We start from the raw sequence: 22,124 nt of genomic DNA, 5'->3' as shown, positions 1-22,124 counted from the left end.
GCTTGGTGTGGTCCCAATTAATAATGGAGTTGTTACTAGAATATCACATAATACTGGAAAGAACATAATTGTCATACTTAGGAAGCAGAAAGAACATTCTCTTGGTGTATTTAAGGTTTGGCTTCCATTCTCCCAGTTGTTCTATTGTAGGGCACCCTCACTAAAAATGTAACCAACCTTTTCATGCGTATAAGTGTTTTTGCTGACACATATGCAAATACTACAAGAGCTCAGAAGAGGGCAGTGGGTGCCCTGGAACTGGAGCTGCAATGGTTGTGAGCTGCATTGAGGGAGCTAGGAATTGAGCCCTGGTCCTCTGGAAAAGCAACCAGTGCTCTTTACTTCTGTGCCATCTCTCCAGCCCCAGTATAACCAATCTAAATGAGTCATGGACCCTCTTGCTGGAGTCTCTTTACAGAATTTGAAATCGAATTAGATTTTCTGAATGTCTGCCAATTTTCAGGAGTGGAGTGGACCAATCCTTTGGAGATTGGAGTTGATTTCTTACTTGGGTGGGAACCATCTTAACTTCATGGCTGCACAGAGAAAAGAGACACAGGCCAGCAACTGAGTGTATATCTCATGATAAGTTCTGAGATGATTCTTATGTAAAACAGAGAAAGAAGGAGAGGGGTAAAAAGAGAGAAACATTTATTGAAACCATGGTCTTATTTCTAAATCTGGAAACTACATGATAGAGAACTAGATCTCAGATATTGCTTATATTGCCATTAAAGAGAAAGATGTTGTTCAATGCTGTAGATGTTAGGTGATACATATATCCTCAACATTTATAGATGATGGATTTAAGCAATTCCTAGGCATTTACGTATCCTTTGGATAAAACGCACTTGCTATATCAATTTGAGTTGTATTGGGCATGTAGGCTACATGTGAACCACATGACCTTTCTTGAGATAATATGTCAAAGGCATATGACTTATCTGGAAAAACTGAAGTGATTAAGATGAAGATTTCATCCCTACACTCTCAAATGTTCAGACTCTAGTTCTGGGGTTGACCAAAGAAATCTGCATTATTAATTATAAACCCAAGAGATTGAGGTGGGCAATATCAATGTGCAATCTCAAGGCTAGTCATGAGGTGAATTTATTCTATGATGCACATTCAAAACTCACATATGACCCAGGTATGAGGAAGCCCTGTGTGTTGCAGTAATGAACTGAGCCCAACAGAAATGTCAGATAACCAACAGATAATGTCTGGTTGCTTTCCTAAGCAAAGCAGTAGTCTGGCTCTCTAAGGAACAGATCTGTGGAGGATTGAACTCAGAAGAGAAAGGGAACAGACCTGGCCCAGTCCTGGATTAGCTCTGAGGTATCCTATAGAAAAGAAACCTGCCTCATTGGCTCTGAAAACATACATATTTCATCAACAAAATGTACACTAGTATTTTTTTTATGTCTGGCCTTGATGCCTAATCCCCTTCTCTCTTCCTTCACCTCTTTGGGGCCAAATTTGAAGTCTTTAACAACTAACTGAACTGAAGCATATGCACCCTAGAAGGAGAGCAATGTGGGGAAGCTGATAGAATAAAATTTGGAAGGGACAGTCTGTCCTGAGGTCTGCCTGCTGACAGCTAGCCGAGGGTCCCACCAGCTATGCTGTTGATTTTAGCTTGTATGTTATTGTTTGTGACTCCTGTTGAATTTTTTTCTTTGCTAGAGTAATTTTTCTCATGAGTTCCTTTAGCAATATGTGTGCATATTTGGTATGTTCCTTTGAATAAACAAGAAAATAAACATTACATAAAGAGGTGCTGTGCTTATGTGAAGGGTGAGTACGTATACTGCTAATGACAAGATGCAGAGATGGAGAAATCTGCAGGTGTCCCCTGGGAAGTACTCATTTATTGAAAACAGTGGTGCTGTGATTATTTATGCAGAAGTTGTATGAAAGACAGGAATGGAACAATGACAATTTTCTCTCAATGAATATATATACGTATGTATGTATGTATGTATGTATGTATGTATGTATGTATGGTTGACCTTGGAACTACTTGAACAACTTGAACATGGATCACTGGATGCAGAGATGGAGTTGGGAGTCAAATTTCATGGTCCTCAACTACTACTACAGAAGCAAAGGCCAAAAAATTGACTCAGTATTTCCATACAAGCTTGAGTTGCTGTTCCACAAGGTGCCTGGGGCTTTTGTTCCATGACCAGAGAACTTAAGAACAAGATGGACATTGTGCCAACCCTCTTTTCCCTCAAATCTGCAATATGAAATTGTTAAGTTTAAAGAAGAAGAAGAAGAAGGAGGAGGAGGAGGAGGAGGAGGAAGAGGGAAGGGAGAAAGAAATAAAGAAATTTAGCCATGTGAAATACTGTAGCCATGTGAAGTAACTGTATGGAAAAAAGGGATGCTATCTGTGAAAGCCAAGCCATGCATCCGCTTATCTCTTCCATGGTAAACACTTTCTCAGGTTGAAAACACTCAGGTGCATGCTCGTCATGCTTCACCCTCAGAGTCTATTTTACTAGAGCATGTAACCCCTTGGCAGACACCACATGTACAGAAGAGAGGTTGAGTCTAGGCACCTACTTCCATGAGTCAGAGGAAGAGGGTCTGCTCAACATGAACAAATTGGGATGAATTCATAACAAGAAATTCTCTTTCCTTCTCATTGATCTTTCATTTATATAATATTCTCTGTCAGTGAAAACAGCCAGCTAGTTTATAGCACTATGAAACGCCACATTTTCATTATTGATCATTAATGACATAAGAAAAATGAGAGTCAGGGAGGGCAGGGTATGTGTCTATGTTGCATATGGACATTTTTCTATGTGACCTTGAGCTCTTAGGGATTTCTTCCCCCATTTTAGGTTACAGGAAAAGCACCCGACTTTTGACTCTTAAATAGGTATGTTGATTGTGATTGTACAGTGTAAAATGACTATAAAATTTTAAATATAAATTCATGAATCTATAAATAGTTGTATATGTACACAACTCTTTCTGGGTGCATTGCTAGGCCTAACTATATGCATATAGAGACTAATACCCAAGATAGAAATCTATAAAACCACAGGAACTAGTTCACAAATTGGAACTGAAGAACAAAGACAGAGCCATAGTGTTCTTAAACTTCAAAAGTCAAATATACTATTTGGTGCTGAAAACTGAATTGTTCAGTTATGTGAAGAAAACTGTATATTCTTTGATGATCTTGGATTGGGGTGTCTCACCTTCATAAAGTCAGTGTTTGCCAGTAATAATTTTCTAAATGAGGGGATTTATTAAATCTAGAATAGTAGAATAGTTATTACCTTTGCTATTAACAACAAGCTTGCTAACTTGCTACTAATTATTCTACAATCATCATTATTAGATTAGAATTGGCTAAACCATTCTTAATTTTCAATGCAACCAATAAAGAAGATTGCCAGTTTACTTGAGGTAACTACCATCAAATGAATTAAACTTTAATATTGAGGGTTGAAGCATAAAGGCATGTGAAGAAAATAAATTATTTTTTGAGACAGGGTTTCTCTGTTTAACAGTCCTGGCTGTCCTGGAACTCATTGTGTAGACCAGGCTGGCCTCAGACTCACTGAGATCCACTTGGGCATGCCTCCCAAATGCTGGAATTAAAGGTGTGTGCTACCATTGCCTGACCAAAAATCTCCTTTTTAAAAATTACTTATCACTTACTGTAAAGAACTTTCAATCCCTGGCACTAACCTGTAATTACAGTTGTAAATTCTTGAGTCCCTTCTGCCTCATGTCATTTTACATAAACACATACTTTTCTATAACTTTCAATACTGGGCAGTGCGCATGCTGCTTTTCCTAGTAAAGTGTTACACTTGGTGAAGACAAACCAACCCCACTTATGAAGAAAGAAAAACTGAGTTGGTATATGGATGTGCACTGAAAACAGCATCTTCAGAATGGATTGACTAGGGTTTGTACTCAAATCCTTCCCCAAAACAGAATCAAAAGCTACTTGTATAGTAGAGTCTCTTAGGGCAAGGGATAACCTAAGAAACCGGAATAAAAACAAAATAAAACACCCTCTTACCCAACAGTGTAACACTGATCTTGACATCTGTCTTTTACAAACTAGATTCCCAGTTCAAGCTGCTCAGGAGACCTTTCAAAATCCAGAGGTCCACATTGCCTGCGTCAGTTTAATGTTGTGTTGTCCAAACAGAGTTAGTTCCCAAGTTTCACCATGTATTTACAGAAGGAAAAATTAAAATTCTCCTTTTCTTCCTCCCCATAAATAAACAGAGCCATGATATTCACTTTCTAGAAGTTTCCTAGAATCACTCTGCTGTTGATATAAAACATAACTCTCACCTCAGAGGGAGTCAGAGATCTTCTCCTCTTTGCCAGTGATTCACCTTGGTCCAGAAAGAGAGTTTCGGGTTGCCTTACGAGACAGGTTCCACCAAGGAAGCAGTGACTCAACTTTTCTAGACACAAAACAAAAGAAAGCTATAGAAAAACATTTACCAAATGCGTTGGTGGGCATCAAGTCAGAGGGTGGTAATAAACTGGGAAACACTTAGCCATTGATTTTATTCATCATCTGATATTTTTTTTTAAATTAAATCACTGGCCCATTAGCTCTAACTTTTTTTTTTTTTTTTATTTTTTCGAGACAGGGTTTCTCTGTGGTTTTGGAGCCTCTCCTGGAACTAGCTCTTGTAGACCAGGCTGGTCTCAAACTCACAGAGATCCGCCCGCCTCTGCCTCCCGAGTGCTGGGATTAAAGGCGTGCGCCACCACCACCCGGTTTAGCTCTAGCTTCTTATTGGCTAACTCTTACCTATTAATTTAAGCCATTTCTATTAATCTGTGTATCACCATGAGGTTGTGGCCTAATCTGATAATATTCTTAACTTCTGACACAGTGGAAGTAAACTAATAGTGTGTATGTTGTGATTGACTCTTCCTGGAGCAGTGTGAACAAATGTACTCACCTAGATAAAGTACAGATGACAAAGGATACTACTCAGTCACTTTCTGAACCAGGGAATTAGTTTGGGTTACTTACAAGGGTATAGGGAGGGGTCACTCAGCAGCATGTGTGGCTCAAGGGCAGTGACATCAATACAAAGCCTACCCAAACATGTACCCAAACTACTCAAGGCAGCTGCATCTGGGAAGGCTCCCTGAAGACCTTGCAGGCAGCCCCTCTGTCTATAGTCCTGTCTTCCAGCAAGTGTTCCTGCTTTTATTACCTTGGCAAGAGCACTTGCAGATTGGATAAGTTCTAGAACTTTCCCAAGACTTGTGACGCATTTACTTCCTGTCTTGTAAAAGACCAGCTTTGATGAAATACATGTATACCAGGGTAGAAGCATGAGGATTAGAATTATTAAGCAAAAGGAGGAGAGGTATAAGAGAAATAAGAGACAGAAACAGAGAACAGCATCAGGAGAGACACTTAGAGAATCCACCTGGTGTATTTTCCAAACAGTTATATAATTTACTCCAAAAGAGGATGGGGATGCAAACTGTTAATGAACAGAATTCATTAACATGATATAAGGTAGAATTGAGTTCTCCGATCTTTGGTCAAGCTGGAGTGGATCTGCTTCTATACCCAAAATACTAATTAACCACACCCTAGGTCAGAATCTCTCCTTTATAACCACATCTGTTGTCAACAACTTTGAGAGAACAAAACTCTCTGACCTCCAGTCAAAGTAGAACAGGCTCGCATCCGTGGTTCTCCACAATGAGTTTTCCTAAGTTTTTAAGAGCCTCTGCTGAGAAAGTGATGCTTCAATCCTAAGAAACTAGCTGTTGGCATACAAAAGAGTTCCACAATAGCCTGGAATGGAGTATATTTATTTAGGGATAAACTCACAAAAATGGTAGTGATTCTCAGTCCTCTGTGTGTGTTGGGAACTGGAACCAAGTCCAGCAGCCAAGAGACTTTTGCATGCATTTCATCTGCATTTTATAGTACATGAGACCATGCCCAAATCTGCCAGTATCTTAATGGCTATTAGCTGAAGGAGTTTCCACAGCAACTAGCTATAAAGCATCTCCCAAATCAGTCCTTTTCAAAGGTTGTTTTTGATAGCTACAAGGAAGCTGGGTTACAAACTCAAGGGTGGAGAATAGCTACCCAAAGGGCTACAGTTAGAGGAACGTCATTTTTGCATCTATCTCTGCAGCATTCTGGCTGTACAGCCATGGAGTCTGCAACAGTCTACCAACCTGATCAATCTTATAGGAGGCATGGTTTTCTCAGGTACCTTCCGTTCACAGTGACTAAGCAAGTGAACACCACCAAACTGGGTCTGTGTAGCACCATTACCAGGTGTTAATATCTCAGTCTAATGGAGGATGCACATATGCTCCAGAACTTCTAAGTGAATCACAGAACTTGTGAATGACAAGAGATTTGAACCAAATTAGTTCCTCCTAAGTTCATATTCTTAATATTCTGTCAAAGCTCTTCAAAACCTATTGGAAGGTACGTCAGGAGGAAATGGTGATACAGTAATCTGTAGATAAACAACTTAGATGAAAAGGCTGAAACACATTTTAAACTGTGCTTTAAGAGAGCTTCAACTACTAAGCAGGAAAACAAAAGGAAAGGTGTAAAGTAAGAAAAGCAAGTTTGAATTTGTATACAGGACCAAATGAGAAAGAAAAACCCTAGTAAGGGGAGCTGAAATATGTTAATTGATACAGAGCATAGGACTTTGGGAACTTGGGCTTCAAATGGGAGCAGACACAAAGCAATGGCTTTAGTATGAATGCACCTACTTTCTTCATGGAGATATCAAGGTGCTGGGAGAACAGAAGCCCCTGAGATCCTTGGCCACACAAGACACAAAGGAAGAATAAGGAATTGTGGCTGACTTCAAGCTACTTTTTTGCAAGAAATAGCCTAGGAATATTCTCTCTCTCCTTTTTCTCCTCTCTCCCCTCTCCCCTCTTCCCCCTCCCCTTCCATCTCCCCTTTCCCCTCTCCCCTTTCCCTTTCCTCTCTCCCCTCCCCCCTCAGCCCTCCTCCCTCAGCCCTCTCCCCCCCTCTCTGCCCCATCTCTTTCTCTTTCTTTCTCCTATTCTTCTGGAGATTCTGAGACCTAAAGGTCCAATGGCTTTCCACCCTCACCTCTATGATTCTGCAGGGAATTGTGGGTATGGTCATTTGGAGGCAGGGCGTTCTTTCTCACTTTCCATCATGGAGAAATTGTAAGATTTCTTTAGACAGGAAGGTTCTGTCACCTCCTTTTTATTCACAGGGAGGAAAAGGAGAAACAGAGGCTTCAGGGCCAAAGACAACAACACTGGCCTAAATGTAAGGCATTTAAGCTTCCACCAGTGTTTGCCCTGAGTATGTTTGTACCTAGGATCTTGGGTGAACAACTTGGCTATTAGAACTATGGTTTTTAACCACAATCCTGGGGCCCAACTTTCCAGAATACCACGAAAAGCTTTGATCTTTGTGTGAACATCAATGGCAGAGTTTCCTGCCTGAGCTTTTCCAACATACTCTTAAGTGGCTGTGGAAAAATTGTAAGGGAAATGAGCTCTGCTTCCCAAGTCAAACTGGGCAAGTCTTGCTCAGGAACTTCATTGACTTAGTGCTTCTAGGCTCACAACCTTTGGACAGATTGACTTTTGATGTCCTGTTTATTTTTGTCCATAACTGTCTGAAACAAGACCATTTTAAAGTTCTGGTTACCGTGTTTATTGACATTAAGATTTCCCAGTTTAGTAGCGAGGCTGCTGGTATTAAGTACCTTTTAGTAATTCTACTCTTTAGAGGCCAGACAAGCTTCAGGTACTTAAATAAGTTCACTTCATTCATGTTAAACATAGTTGTGCTAATTTCTTAGTTCGCAACCGGTTTAGAAATAACTTTTTAAAAAAATTTTTAGTTGAACAGCCAGGATGTCTCCAAAGCTGCTTTCGTGTGTGGTGAAGGTTCTAGGGACCCAGGTGTCCTTCCTCTCCCTTCCCTTTCACAGTCACTGCTTCCCCAGGGGACACAGGGGCACGAGGCTCGCCACATTTGAATGTTCAGTCATTCCCTGGAGTTCCTTTGCAGTTCACACCTTAGAACACGCAGCATACCTGTAAATCCTAGACTTTACGAGTGTTCCTTTCCCCACAGGAGTCACTAACCTCACAGGAAGGGTGCGGCGAGACCCCTACACAGTTTCGGGATTTACACATCTGTGCTGAAGGTGGGGTGTGAATTACTGAGAACCCCACCAGTGTATTAAACCCTTTAAAGGGCGGGCACTCCAAGATGTTTTTCTTAGTCGGAAATCTAATTAAACTCAGAACGGGAAAGGGGGCAAAAATACGCCAATGTTGAACCTGAGATAGCAGCCCTCTGCCTAAAAGGAGAGTCTCGGTGAAGCTCTCCTCATTTCACTTCATATGACTCGCTTGAGGGACACAGGCAGAATATTCTCAAAGCAGTACAAGGTCTAAAATATACACCATGATCCATAGCCACCAGTGCCTTTCTCTTAGATTCAAATAAAATTTAATATTTCGATAATGATTATGGCTTCTATAAATTGCTATCATCCATAATGGGACATTATTCAGACTACATGGAAATACAGTTAATAACTATATAGAGTGACCAATATTTGCATGTTTAATAATTTGGACACTTAAGAGATATAAATAAAGTGCTGAATGGAGCTTGACTCATCGTATTAGGTTACACTTTAGAATAGCCAGAACAAATAGTTATGAATTATGTTTCTCTTTTCTCAGGCAAAGAGGATTGATCAAGCATTAAAGTGTGAGCTATAGATGTATTTGTTAACACAGCCATCGAGAGCATAGTCTCCCTCTTGCTTGCTGTTCCTGGGGAACAGTGGGGAACAGTTCTCTGAGCTTGGAGTGCTCCTGGTCGCTTCTCAAATAATGTCAATCAGCCACCATTAGAGGGTAGGGTCCCTGTGAAGCCATTCACAACTGTAATATGCAAGAGGGGAGGGGACACCCAGGAAGCAGAGTCCTCTCCCCCCGTAAAGCTCATGCTGTTATCAAAAAGGCTTTAACCTGGGCAGGGCCTCCACATGAGTGGACACCTTGGGGATATGGTGATTTATCTGACAGCTAAACCCACTGAATCCCAGGCTTTTGTTTCGTCTTTTCCATAGACTGTAACACTGATGGAGGAAAGACTGAGGGAAAGTAAGAATTTTCTTTTCCCGGTTGTCCTAGGACTAGAATGAACCAGTTTCCCTGATAAGTCCTTTGTATGACTGCAGGGTATGGCCTGAGACCTGTCTTTCTGTTCAGTGACTTTTTATGAGATTTCATCTCCTTGTAGCCACTGGAACAGAAGGCCAAGCTTTGTATCTCACCTTTAGTGCATCAGACCTTGGTGATGTCTGACAATTATTCTAAAGCTTCTTCCTTGTTTATAAAATGGAGGCTCTAGCAGTCTCACCCTCTGAAGGCTAAACATGGTCTTCAGGTTGAGCCTTGACCTGAGTGACTCCATTTCAAAGCATTTGGCTTCTCTAATAGCATAGGAGGACTATCTTAGCCAAAGTTCTATTGCTAAGAAGAGTCATCATGACCAAGACAACTCTTAAAAAGCATTTAATTTGGGATGGCTATGAATGCATGTCCAGAGGTATATGTATTCCATTCTCATCATAGTGGGAAGCATGGCAGCATGCAGGCAGACATGGTGCTGGAGAGGGGACTTCGAGTTCTACAACTCAGCAAGAAGGAGGAAGAAAGTGTGAGCTTCTGGACCTAGCTTGAGCTTCTGAAACCTCAAAACCCACCGTCAGGGACATACTTCCTTCAGTAAGACTATTCCTCCTCAAACAAGGCCATATACCACTCCCTACGAGCCTATGGGGGTCATTTTCATTCAAACCACCACAAAGACTGCTCCTGTTTAGGTTTTCCCAGGAGGCAGAGATCAGGAAATAGCTCCGTTTCTGCATTGCACCCAGGCTGTGCCTCTGCTTTCCATCCCACGGCGATTCAACTCACATCACTTCCATGTAGCCTTGCTTGAAGAAGGCCCTCTAGTGACTCTCCTGGTGGCTTTACGAGTAACGCATCTAACCACTGCATAAATCTCTGCTTCAGCATGAACTCTGCCTCTGGAGCCAGCAGAGCATCTCAGAGCTTAGTGATTTCTCCTGCTGCCTCTTTTACGCCCCTGCTGCCACTCTGTAAGCACCATGTATGTGCATATGAATAAAGAGGATGCCTCACTGTGTGAAGTGCAGAAGGGTAATTAATATTGGAAAGAAAGAACCTGTGTTTGCCAACAGCTGGCTGTCCAGGGAAATCAGGGCTACTTGGGGACTCCACCCTACAGTACCCACACAGCTTGTCAACTTATAGTCATTCAGTAAATTTTGATATTCTGGAGAGACACAAGTTTGTCCATCTAAGTCTCTGAGAGATAGAACAGTTCTGGCCCCTGGTCACATCTCCTTACTTCTTCAGTTCCCCTTTCTTATACTTTTATAATTCATTCTTGCTGTGGGAGGTCCTTCCACTCCTTCAGCCAATAACCTTTAAGATACCAGCCCACTGGGGCGTGGTCTCTTATACTTTAAAAGCAGCAGGAACTGGGTGCTCTCTTCTCTCGCTTCTGGCTTCCTTTCCAGGGGCTACACTCTCTGTTTCCTGTTTGCAACAAAAGGACTGTTGTTTGGGAAGGTGATCTGTAAGTCATTCCCCTGAAATACATAACTCTTTTTGTTATCCCTAATTCTTAACTGGGGTGGGATTGTTTTGCGTCTTCACATTCTGGTCTAAAACTTGTAAATAACATGTGTGTGGTGGTATTTCCTGGTTTATTGTCAATAGACATTCCTCCCAGCCTGTTTTCCCTCCTGCCTCCTCTGTGGTTGTTACATGATGGGTCTTCTACTCTCATCCTTCATGAGGACTAGATTGCCCTGCTTCTGATCAGTGCCCTCCTGTGTGTGTTAGATACTAGGCATTTTTACTTACTCTTCTGCTTATCTAAAGTATTTGTCTTGATATTCTGCTATAAGTATTCTTTACTTTTTCTGTAAAATTCACATGCATACATACCAGTTTTTGTTGGTACCTAAATATTTCCACAGACAGTTGACAGCACGTATTTTTTAGGACCTCACAAAATGTGGCATTCTGTACTTGGATGTCACTGAGATGTGCGTTTATGATCGTTCTATGTCTTAAAGTTTTGCCAATTTTCTGTAACTTTTTTTTCTTTACATTCTCTATAGTACATTGAATGATGTTTATCTTCTGCCCCAGGTCAGACCCATTACAAACTTCAGAGGTGACTTTACTTGAAGTAGAGTCTTTGCAGTTCTGAGATGAACTCATATTGCTTTTATTTGAGTCATAAATACAAAGAGATGGCCTTCGGTGGAAACTTGAAATGACACAGGGCAGAGGGCAGGAGGAGATGGATCAGAGGGTGTGATGTAGGTGACACAGCAGTGACTTAGCATGTTCAAGGCCTTGGTTTGAATCCCCAGCACTGAGAAGAAAGAGACAGGGATGAAGATTTTGAGGCGACAGACTTCGGAATCCTCAACAGAGTGACCAGAGAGTAAAAAGATGGGAAAAACTCCTTTAAGGGACCTGTGAAAAGAGTCATTTGGTATATTGATATCAGTTTTTATAGTACAGAAGTAGGAGGAAATAAATTCAGTTGGTTAATTTCTTTATGTGGCCAGAGGAAATGAGCCTGAACCAACCCATAACTCAAGTAGGCTACCTTTCTCCTTTAGATACATTCAACTTCTCTATGCTACTCTGTCCTATCCAGGAAACTCTCGGTGCTGTTTCCAAAGCTATGGCAGGTCTTGGCCATCCACATTTCTCTCTTCAATGCTGATCAGGTCTCACATAGATTAGCCCAGCCTCACTGTTATGAAGCTTGATTAAAATAACTCTCTGCCTGGATGTCTCTCCTTGAGTGACCTGTATCCTTTTTCTGAATTCAACATTCTTTGGAATTCCTTAATGACCCAAGAAGCCGACACAAATTACTAATTAGTGGAGATTGTATCCACCCTGTCAAAATATGAAGTTTACTGATCAGACTTTTATATGGGTTATTTTTATACATAAAATATAAAAAGGTGTGTGCTTTTCCACTGTGATGTCTATGATTCTATTTTAAATTTTCAAAGTCAGACTATCCATATTGCTAATCTCTATAGCACCATTATTAACTCGATGATTGAAATTCTTTCTAATATGAAAATAGTAAGCTGTGCTGTTCTATGTTGCTCAGACAAGAGGAAAAAAATGGTGAAGTGGCTGTGGATTATTACATGTATCTTGGCTTTCTTTGTTTCTGCCTGGGGCTCCAGGGCCAGAGCTAATGGCACAGGGAGATTGCAGTCGGCAATTATAAATCTCTTTGACAACAAAAGTGCCAGCAAAGGTTCAGAAATTACACTTCTCTGTGGACACAAAAGAATCTTGCCTACTTCAAAACTACTCTAATGAGCCAAGAATATATTACTAATTACATCTATACTAGATTAATTGTGTAGGGACACAGAGAGAGGGAGTTAGTTAAAATCACATTGTGTTATTTCTTCTCTCACTCAGTGGTAAGGGAAGAATCTCAAATGCATTGATGCTTTAACCAATAACTACAGTGATCATTAATATAGCTCTGAACTCATTACATTAAAAAACAATGATTCCTGTTTTAGAAATGAAATTTACAGTTACTTGTCTGGATTTTTTTTAACCTCTAATAGGTATAAAAAACAAAAAACCAATAAGCAGACAAGTCAATGCAAATTAGACATCTTATATTGAGCCATATTTATTGTTCAATAAATCACAGTCCTATTAGAGAAGTATCATATCACTGAACAATTAAGAATTTTACAAATAAGCATAAGGCAAGAGCTGGCTGAGATTGAGATAGAACACTTATTTCAGGCATTTCTTTATTAATGCCTACTCAGTAGAGAGAGGCTGTCGTGGTGCCCTTACAGTGTTTTAAGAGTTAGTGGGCATTCAAAAATGACACTTCAAGCAGGAGAATTCCCAGTGCTTTAAGTTTCCTGTAGGGAACATGTTGATTTAGTTGGTAAACTGGTATAAAATGAGGAAATATTTGCATCAGCCTTGTGCCCATCTACCCAGGCTTTGTGATGGTTTCGAATTTAATATCCGTAACACCTCTCATAGGCAAATGATGTTTGACCTACCTAATGCCAGGGAGAAGGTTGTCATATCCTAGACTACTGATGGCAAGTCACTGCTCTCTGACCACAGAGGAATCAGAGCCATGAAACCAAATACAGGGCACAGCCAAACAGAGGCTGGAACAGCACAGGAAGGAAGAAAAGATGCTGTTGAGTAGGAAGCTGCCAAGTTTAAATCCACACACACAATCCCCATTTTATTCCTTTCTCTTTAGTTATGACACTTGCTAAAGTCCTTTGTATCCCAGCCTTCAGATGTTAGAGCTAGGTGTTCTTTGAAGAACGTAAGTAGTTTTAGGACGGGAAGGTGTTGATAATGTTCATGTGACTTTAACATGAACCAGCCTGGCATTTACTGGGTGCAATCTGAGCAATCTCCTGAGAGGTTCCCCTCATCCAATCAGAGCAAAGAGCATCCCCTCCTTTAGAATGCACGGTGGACTGGCACTCTAAAGGTGAACCTCAGGCACCTGCCTCTGGAGCTTCATCCTTGGTAGTTTCCCCCCTGCTGCAGCTTCGTATGCTTGCAGCTTGTGCTTTTGACCACATGGCTGTTAGGAATATATATATATATATAACAATTACGTTCATATGTAACATATTAAGATTATATATAAAATATATGTAATCTGAAATATATGTCAGACAGTATTTTTATATAATACACAAAATATGTATTCCACATAGTGTTTTTATTTAATATATACCCCTCAAATTGTTAACTATTTTTGATTATTTTCACATACATAAATGCATAAATCTAGAAATTGAACAAAAGCAAGTCCATTTTTGCTGTCTGTGTGTATACACTCCCAGCACTGATCACTTTGCATTGGAGAACCTTTTATGAGGCTCATCCATATCTTACAGATAGAAAGCCTAAAGCCTAGGAAGACACTATGCTAGATCAAATTTAGTTTGTCTGAGTCAGTTACTTAAATTTATGAATTTTGTCCTCACATTCTAAAACCAGATCATCCCTAGGTGCTGGGGTACAGGGGTACAGGGGTATGGAGTACTGGGTTACTGGGGTACAGGAGTATGGGGTATTGGGGTACTGGGTTTTGGGGTACCGGGTTCCTGGGGATATTGTATACTAGGGTCCTGGATACTGAGGTACTAGAATACTGGGTACTGGGTAATGGGGTACAGGGGAACTGGTGTGTTTTTCTAAGCAACTTTTCAGTAACACTGCTGAGTTCATTTTACAGAGCTTATGGATATAATTTACATTCCCTAAGCCAAAAATGCTATTTGGTAGCCAAAAATGCTAATTTGTAGATTTATTGATTCTAAAACTTTATAGCTAATCAGTGTTTATTTCCAAAGATATTTATAGTAAACGGGACCCATATAGGGTCCAGCGGAAACAGAGGAAGCCAATCCCTGGAAAATGCACAGCTCAGCACGACATCTATAACTCCTCAGCTCATGGCTGTTCACCATTAGTAAAGCTATATATATATAAAATATGTATATTTCTGTTGGTTTGCTGTATATTGGCTTTATTATGCTTAGGTATGCCATTTGTGTCCCTGATCTCTCCAAGACTTTTTAATCTCAAAAGGTTATTGGATTTTGTCAATGGCCTTTTCAGCATCTAATGAGATGCCCATGTGCTTGTTTGTTTGTTTTTTTAGTTTGTTTATATGGTGGATTACATTGACAAACTTTCATATGTAGAACCATCCATGAATCTCTGGCATGAAGCCAACATGACCATGGTGGATGATATTTTGATGTCTTTTTGGATTCCATTTGCAAGTATTTTATTTAGTATTTTTGCATCTATGTTCATGAGGGACATTGATCTGCAATCTCATTCATTGCTGAATCTGTGTGGTTTGAATATCAGGGTAACTGTGGTCTCATAAAATGAATTTGGCAACGTTCATTCTGTTTCTATTTTGTGGAATAATTTGAGGAGTATTGGTTTTAACTTTTCTTTGAAAGTCTGGTAGCATTCTGCTCTAAAACCATCTGGCCCTGAACCTTTTTTTGGTTGGGAGACTTTTAACGACTGATTCTATTTCCTTGGGGGCTGTTTATCTGATCTTGATTTAGCTTTGTTAAGTGGTATCTATTAAGAGGATTGTCCATTTCTTTTAGATTTTCCAAATTAGTGGAATACAGGTTTTTGAAGTATGACCTAATAATTCTTTTTCCTCGGTATCTGTTGTTATGTCCCCCTTTGCATTTCTGATTTTGTTAATTTGGATATTCTATCTCTGTCCTTTAGTTAGTTTGGCTAAGGTTTGTCTTTTTTGTTGATTTTCTCAAATAATCAACTTTTTGTTTCCTTGATTCTTCCTGTTGTTCTCTTTGTCCCTATTTTATTGATATCAGTCCTCAGTTTGATTTTTCCAGCCAGTTCCTCCTCTTGGATATGTTTGCTTTTTTTGTTCTAGAGATTTCAGGTATACTGTTAATTTGCTAATATGAGATCTCTGTAATTTCTTTATGAAGGCACTTAGTGCTGTGAACTTTCCTCTTAGCACTACTTTCTTTGTGTTTCTTAAGTTTGAGAACATTGTGCATTTATTTTCATTGAATTCTAGGAAGATTTCATTTTTTTTATTTTTTCCTTGACCAAGTGGTATTTCGGTAGAGAGTTGTTCAGTTTTTATGAATCTGTAGGCTTTCTGTTGTTGAGAAATCCAGTTTTAATCTATGGTGGTCTGATAAGGTACTGGGGTTTATTTCAATTTTCTTTTATCCCTTGAGATTTTCTCTGTAACTGAGTATTTGGTCAGTTTTAGAGAAAGTTTCATGAGGTGCTCAGAAAAGTGTATATTATTTTGTGCTTGGGAGAAATGTTCTATAGATGGCTGATAGGTTATAGCATCTCTTACTTCTGCTCTTTCTCTATTTACTTTTCCTCTGGACAATTTGTCCAATGGTGAGCGTGTTGTGATTTAAATTTTGGCAGTGTTTCTTTAACAGATGTGGGTGCCCTTGCATTTAGGGCACAGATGTTCAGAATTCAGACATCATCCTGGTGGACTTTTTCCTTTATGAGTATGAAATGTTCTTCTCCATCTCCTTTGATTAACGTGTGTTGGAAGTCTATTTTGTTAATAGGATACTTACACCAGCTTACTTCTTGCGTCCATTTGATTAGAAAATGTTTTTCCAATCCCATACTTTAAGACAATGGCTAGCTTTGATGTGGAGGTGTGTTTTCTGTATGCAGAAGAAGGATGGGTCTTGTTTTCACATCCATTCTGTTAACCTGCACCTTTTTATTGGTGAAATGAATCTATTGATATTGAACAATATTAATGATCAATGACCGCTAATTCTTGTTATTTTGTTGTTGTTGGTGGTGGTGGTGGTAGTGTGTGTTTCCCTTCTTTGTATTTTGCTGGTATGAGATTATCTATTGCCTGTGGTTTTGTGAATACAGTTAGCTTCCTTGGGTTAGAGATTTTCTTCTCCTGCCTTCTGTAGGGTTGGATTTATATATAGATATTGTTTATATTTTACTTAATCATGAAATACCTTGTTTTCTCCATCTATGGTGATTGTTGTCTGTGCTGACATCTGTGGTCTCTTAGAGTCTACAGGATGCCTAACAAGGCTCTTCTGACTTTTAAGACATTAAGAAATCAGGTTTAATTCTAATAGGTCTGCCTTTATATATTTCTTGGTTATTTTCTTTTACAGCTTTATATATTTATTTGTTCTGTGGGTTTTAATTATTATGGGACTCAGGGATTTCCTTTTTCTTAATCAATATATTTGATGTTCTGTAAGCTTTCTGTACCTTTATAGGCATGTCCTTCTTTGGATTAGGAATATTTTCTTCTATGATTTTATTAAATATATTTTCTGAGTTTATGAGCTGGTATTATTCTTCTTCTATTCCTATTACTCTTAGACTTTGTCTATTCATGTGTCCTAAATTTCCTGGATGTTTTATGTTAGGAGTATTTTATATTTAACACTTCCCTTGACTGTTGAATCTATTTATTCTGTCATATCTTCAAAATGTGAGATTATCTCCTCTGTCTCCTGTCTTCTTTTGGTGATGCTTACATCTGTAGTTCTTATTCACTTACCCAGATTTTCCTTTTCCTGTGTAACCCCAGCTTGTGCTTTCTGTATTGTTTCTATATCAATTTTGGGGTTTTGAGTAGTTTCCTTCACTTTTGCTGTTGTTTTGTTTTTGTTTCTTGGCTTTCTTGGCATTCTTTAAGGGATTTATCTATTTCCTCCAATTTTTTTGCTTTTCTTTTCCTCAATTTCATTAAGGGAGTTTTTCCTTTCCTCTTTGAGGACCTCTATCATGTTCATAAAGCTGTTTTTAAGGTCATTTTCTTGTATTTTACCAGTGTTGGAATATTTATGACTTGCTGTTGTAAAGGTAGCTGGGCTCTGGTGGTGTCATATTGCCCTGACTGTTGAAGATTGTTTTATTATGCTGGCGTTTAGGTATCCTGGTTTGGATGATTAGGTCTAGGTCCTGATTTCTGGTTTTGTCTTTGTTCGATGTGTGTTTTGTGTTTTGTTCCTTGGTTTCTGTTTCCTCTTTGGTTTCCTAGTCTTTGTGTCCTGGATTTCTGGAGACCAGAATGACCTCCTCTACTAGTAAGGATTCTCTCTCCAAGTTGTGAGCTGGTCTTCTGGCAGTTAGCTTGGCTTTTGATGCAGGAGGGGTCTCTGTTCTTCTAATCAGCATGGCCTGCACCTGTTCTGGCTGGTGTGGTGTAAAGCTGAGCAGCTGAGGACAGCTTTGGAGAGTTGGGGAAAGGGCTGTTCGGACTTTTGTGGATTGCCCCTGTTCTCTTGGCTCAACATCTATTTTTTTTTTACCATTAAAAATTATTTCTTTTATTTTTTTGAAATTATAGTAAAATAATATCATTTCCCCTTTACCTTTCTTTGTTCCCAAACCTCCCATGAACCTCTCCTTATTCTTTTCCAAATTCATATTTTTTTGTTTACTTGTTTGTTTTTGTTTTTTTCCGTAGGGTTTTCCTGTAGCCTTGGAGACTATCCTGAAACTTGCTCTGTAGACCAGGCTAGCCTCGAAATCATAGAGATCCACCTGTGTCTGTCTCCAGAGTGCTGGGATCAAAGGTGTGCGCCACCGCCGCCAGGCTTCATGGCCTATTGTTTCCTTGTTGTTGCATGAATTTATGCATATGTATATATACATATATTTCTAAACATAACCTCTCAGTCCGCATATTCTTACTTGCATATGTGTTTTTAGGGCTGGCCATGTGGTACTGGATAACCAGTTGGTGTCCTTTTCCCCGAGGAAGGCTATTTCTTCCACTCTCATTCCTTAGTAGCTTGTACTTCTTCGTGTAGAACTCCGGCCTCATGTTATACCTCCGATCACTCTGGGATGTCTGTTGGAGTTGTCCTTGTCCAACTCATGTTTATTAAATTCTATTGGTGAGACAATATGGGTGTAGCTTCTGACATTACTAACAGACACAGTCTCACAGCAAACTCGCTGAGTCTCTGACTCTTACAGTTTTTCTGCTCCTTCTTCTGCAATGTCCCTGAGTCTTCTGTGTGGGAGTGCTCTGTAGATGTAGCCATAGGGGTTGGGGTCTGTCATTCTGCACTGAGGTTGGTTGTAGTTTTCTGAAATAGTCTCCATCTTTTGCAAAGAGAAGTGTTCTTGGTGAGAAGCGAGGACCACACTTCTCAGTGGGTCTGAGGACAAGTGTTTAGATTGTAGTTTAGTAACGTGGCAGTTGTGGGTTCTCCTTCAAGATCCATCACTTCATTAGCTCTGGGTAATAGTGCGGTTTTTAAACTAATAAAGAACAATTACATAATTTGCCAGGAAATGGAAGCACTGGAGAACTTCATGTTAAGCAAATTTAACCCAATTAAGCTGGTCACGTGCTTTCAATCATCCGTACTTCCTAGTTCTGTGCAGATCTGTTAGAGCTTGTGTGTGGATATGACTTGAAAGTCTAGTGAAACCAGGAAGTGAGAGACGTGGACTGGTGGGAGGTGATGGAGAGGGGGGAGCTTAGACGGGGATCTGAGGGAAGATACCAGAGGCATGCACCAGTGGCAATGATCCTCAAAACACAGCACCATATACCATGAATAGACACAAGGATAATCTTTATAAGGTACGGAATTTAGAAGGCAGTTTTAAAAATTATCACATCAGACACAAAAGAAAAAAAATTCACAAGTTATAAATTGGATGCTTGGCTTAATCTAATGAGGAAAGGTCACTTGGAGAGAATGAAGGTCAGAAGCCCAACAGCTGAACCCTAACAGGATCTATAATTAGTCATCTTGATGTGGGCTCTGCTGTTCACAGTCTTGAAAGTGAGAAAAGTAGAAAAGCTGCAAATCCCTCCACCCAGGGCCAGAGTTTCTGGAAGTCATGGGGGAACATGAGGCAGGGTACCAGGTGTAGTAATGTTTCTCCCACTACTTTCGTTGTGAATGAGATCAATGGAGAAAAGACACAACACATTGTTCATAAGCTCAACAATGCAAAAATACATAAAACGCATCTGCAAAACATGACATTATATATATATAAGTATATATATAAGTATATATAAAAGTATATATATGTATATATAAGTATATATATATATTATATTTTTCCCTTTTGTTTAACTCAAAGATTTCTGTAGCCTAGGCTGGCCTCCAACTCTCTGTGTAGCTGAGGATGACCTTAATGTATAACTCTCTAACGTCCATCTTACAAAAGCTGGGGTTCTTCCAGTCCTTTCCTGTCGCATTTTATCTATGTAGTGCTAAAGATTGAAAAATGGCATTTTCTCCTTTTGAGGCATGTACCCTGCCAACTTAGTGCAGTCCCCAATCCAGGGCAAGCATCTCTGTTTAACTTCAGTTAGTCTGTAAACATGGTTTGGGAATCATAACTCTATGTATCAGAAATGAGTAGCCGGAAGTTTTCCTCCTATCAATAAAGCTCTAAGACGGTTCTAGGTGACACAGAACTCCTCGGTGAATCTCAAACTTTACATCCTATAGCGGTGCAAGAACCAGTCTCCCGCTTCCATGACCTCTGGGTTAAAATCCAGTCTATTCTTCAGAATGAGCTTGTGATCACACACATTTCAGCTTCATCTGTACTTTTTACATAGCCCACATGATACACACAGGGCGATGAATGACTCCAATTTTTCACTCTAGCACGACAAATGTGTTCAGCATTATGAACGCCTCAGGGATGGTTCTGAAATCCTGAGCACAGACAGCAATCAGCTAAATTCAGACATTTCTCTGAAAGCCGAGAAACTCCCAGCAGCTAATAATTAGTGAAATTGTGCAATGGATGAGCAAACACAAACCTGTCAGCACTGAGGAAAGTATTTTTGTACTTTGTGAAACTGCCAGGTGGCCCACGCCATTCGCAGTTTGTGCAGACATCGTGACACTAAAGGACACCTCGAGCAGACTCTGCCTTCAAACTATACCTGTTCTCCAGCTGCTGATTTTTCTGAATGAAAGCCTAGATTCAGGCAGACTTTGGGATTTGGGTATTTTGGTGTCTGCATGTGTGGTTATGATTTCTTACCAGTCCAGTCTGACCTAGATAAATGGTATCTGAAGTATAGGCATAGAGATTGACAGTGGTTGACATGCTAGGCACTCCACAGGAGTGGCATGCATATTATGGTCTGTGTGAAGTGCTACTCTTCTGAGTAATGTCTATAATTTTTAAACACATTATTTAACTTGTTTTGGGTGAATGCATGGGGCACAGCATGCCTGTGGAGGGCAGAGGACATCTTGGGTGTATGTAGGGGGGGGATGCTTCTCTCTCCTTTCACCATATAGGTCATAGACTAGAACTCATGTCATTAGGTATCGGGGGAAAGCCCTTACATGCTGAGCCATCTTCCTGGCCCAAACCGGAGCCTTTGAACTTGGTATTTCCCTTGGACAGGCTGATCCTTTCCTCATGTGACATTCATAACTGATGTGTACATATGAATGTATATGTGTGTACTGTGGGACAGTGGTCACCCTGTAAATATTTGTCACTTGTATTGCTTTAATTAAACACTGTTTGGCCAGTAGACAGGCAGAAAATATAGGCCGGGTGACCAGACAGGAAGTATAGGCGGGACAACCAGAACAGGAGAATTCTGGGAAGAGAAAAGGCAGTCTGTAGTTGTCATTCAAACACAGAGGAAGCAAGATGAGACTGCCTCACTGATAAAAGGTACCAAGCCACATGACTAACACAGACTGGAATTATGGGTTAATATAAGTTATAACAGTTAATAAGAAGCCTGATCTAATAGGCCAACTAATTAGTAATTAATGTAGGCCTTTGTGTGTTTCTTTGGGACTGAATGGCTGCAGGACTGGGTGGGACAAAAACTTCTGCAATGTGTGTGTGTGTGTGTGTGTGTGTGTGTGTGTGTATGTGTTTTCCTCACATTGATGCAAGCCAGGCTGAGCTGTCAGCAATATCTGTTGACAGAGGTTTTTATAGTGCCTAGCATGTCAACAGTGGCCTACTATAATTTTAATTTATTGACCTATTAGCTCAGGCTTCTTATTAACTAACTCTTACATCTTAAATCAACCCATAATTAATTACTGTCTGCATTAGTCATGTGGTTTGGTACCTTTTATCAGTGAGGCATTCTCATTTTGTTTCCTCTGTGTCTGGCTAGCAACTACAAACTGAGCCTTTCCCCTTCCCAGAATTCTTCTATTCTGGTCACCCCCACCTCCATATTTCCTGCCTGGCTGCTGTCCAATCAGCATTTTATTAAATCAATACAAGTGACAAATATTTGCAGGGTATAAGACCCTTGTCCCATAGCAAATGTCCAGTTCTATATGGGAGAACACAGGCTGCATGTGAACAGGGCCACGTGTGCTTATACATTCATGGTGTCTTCCTTCTCCTTAAAGAACAGTCATGCTTGTGAAATGCATTTGAGATTACATCATTTCACCACAGCA

This window comes from Chionomys nivalis, chromosome 24 (genome assembly GCF_950005125.1).
Source record: "Chionomys nivalis chromosome 24, mChiNiv1.1, whole genome shotgun sequence".
In the NCBI taxonomy this organism is placed as follows: domain Eukaryota; kingdom Metazoa; phylum Chordata; class Mammalia; order Rodentia; family Cricetidae; genus Chionomys; species Chionomys nivalis.
This window is presented reverse-complemented; position numbering follows the sequence as displayed.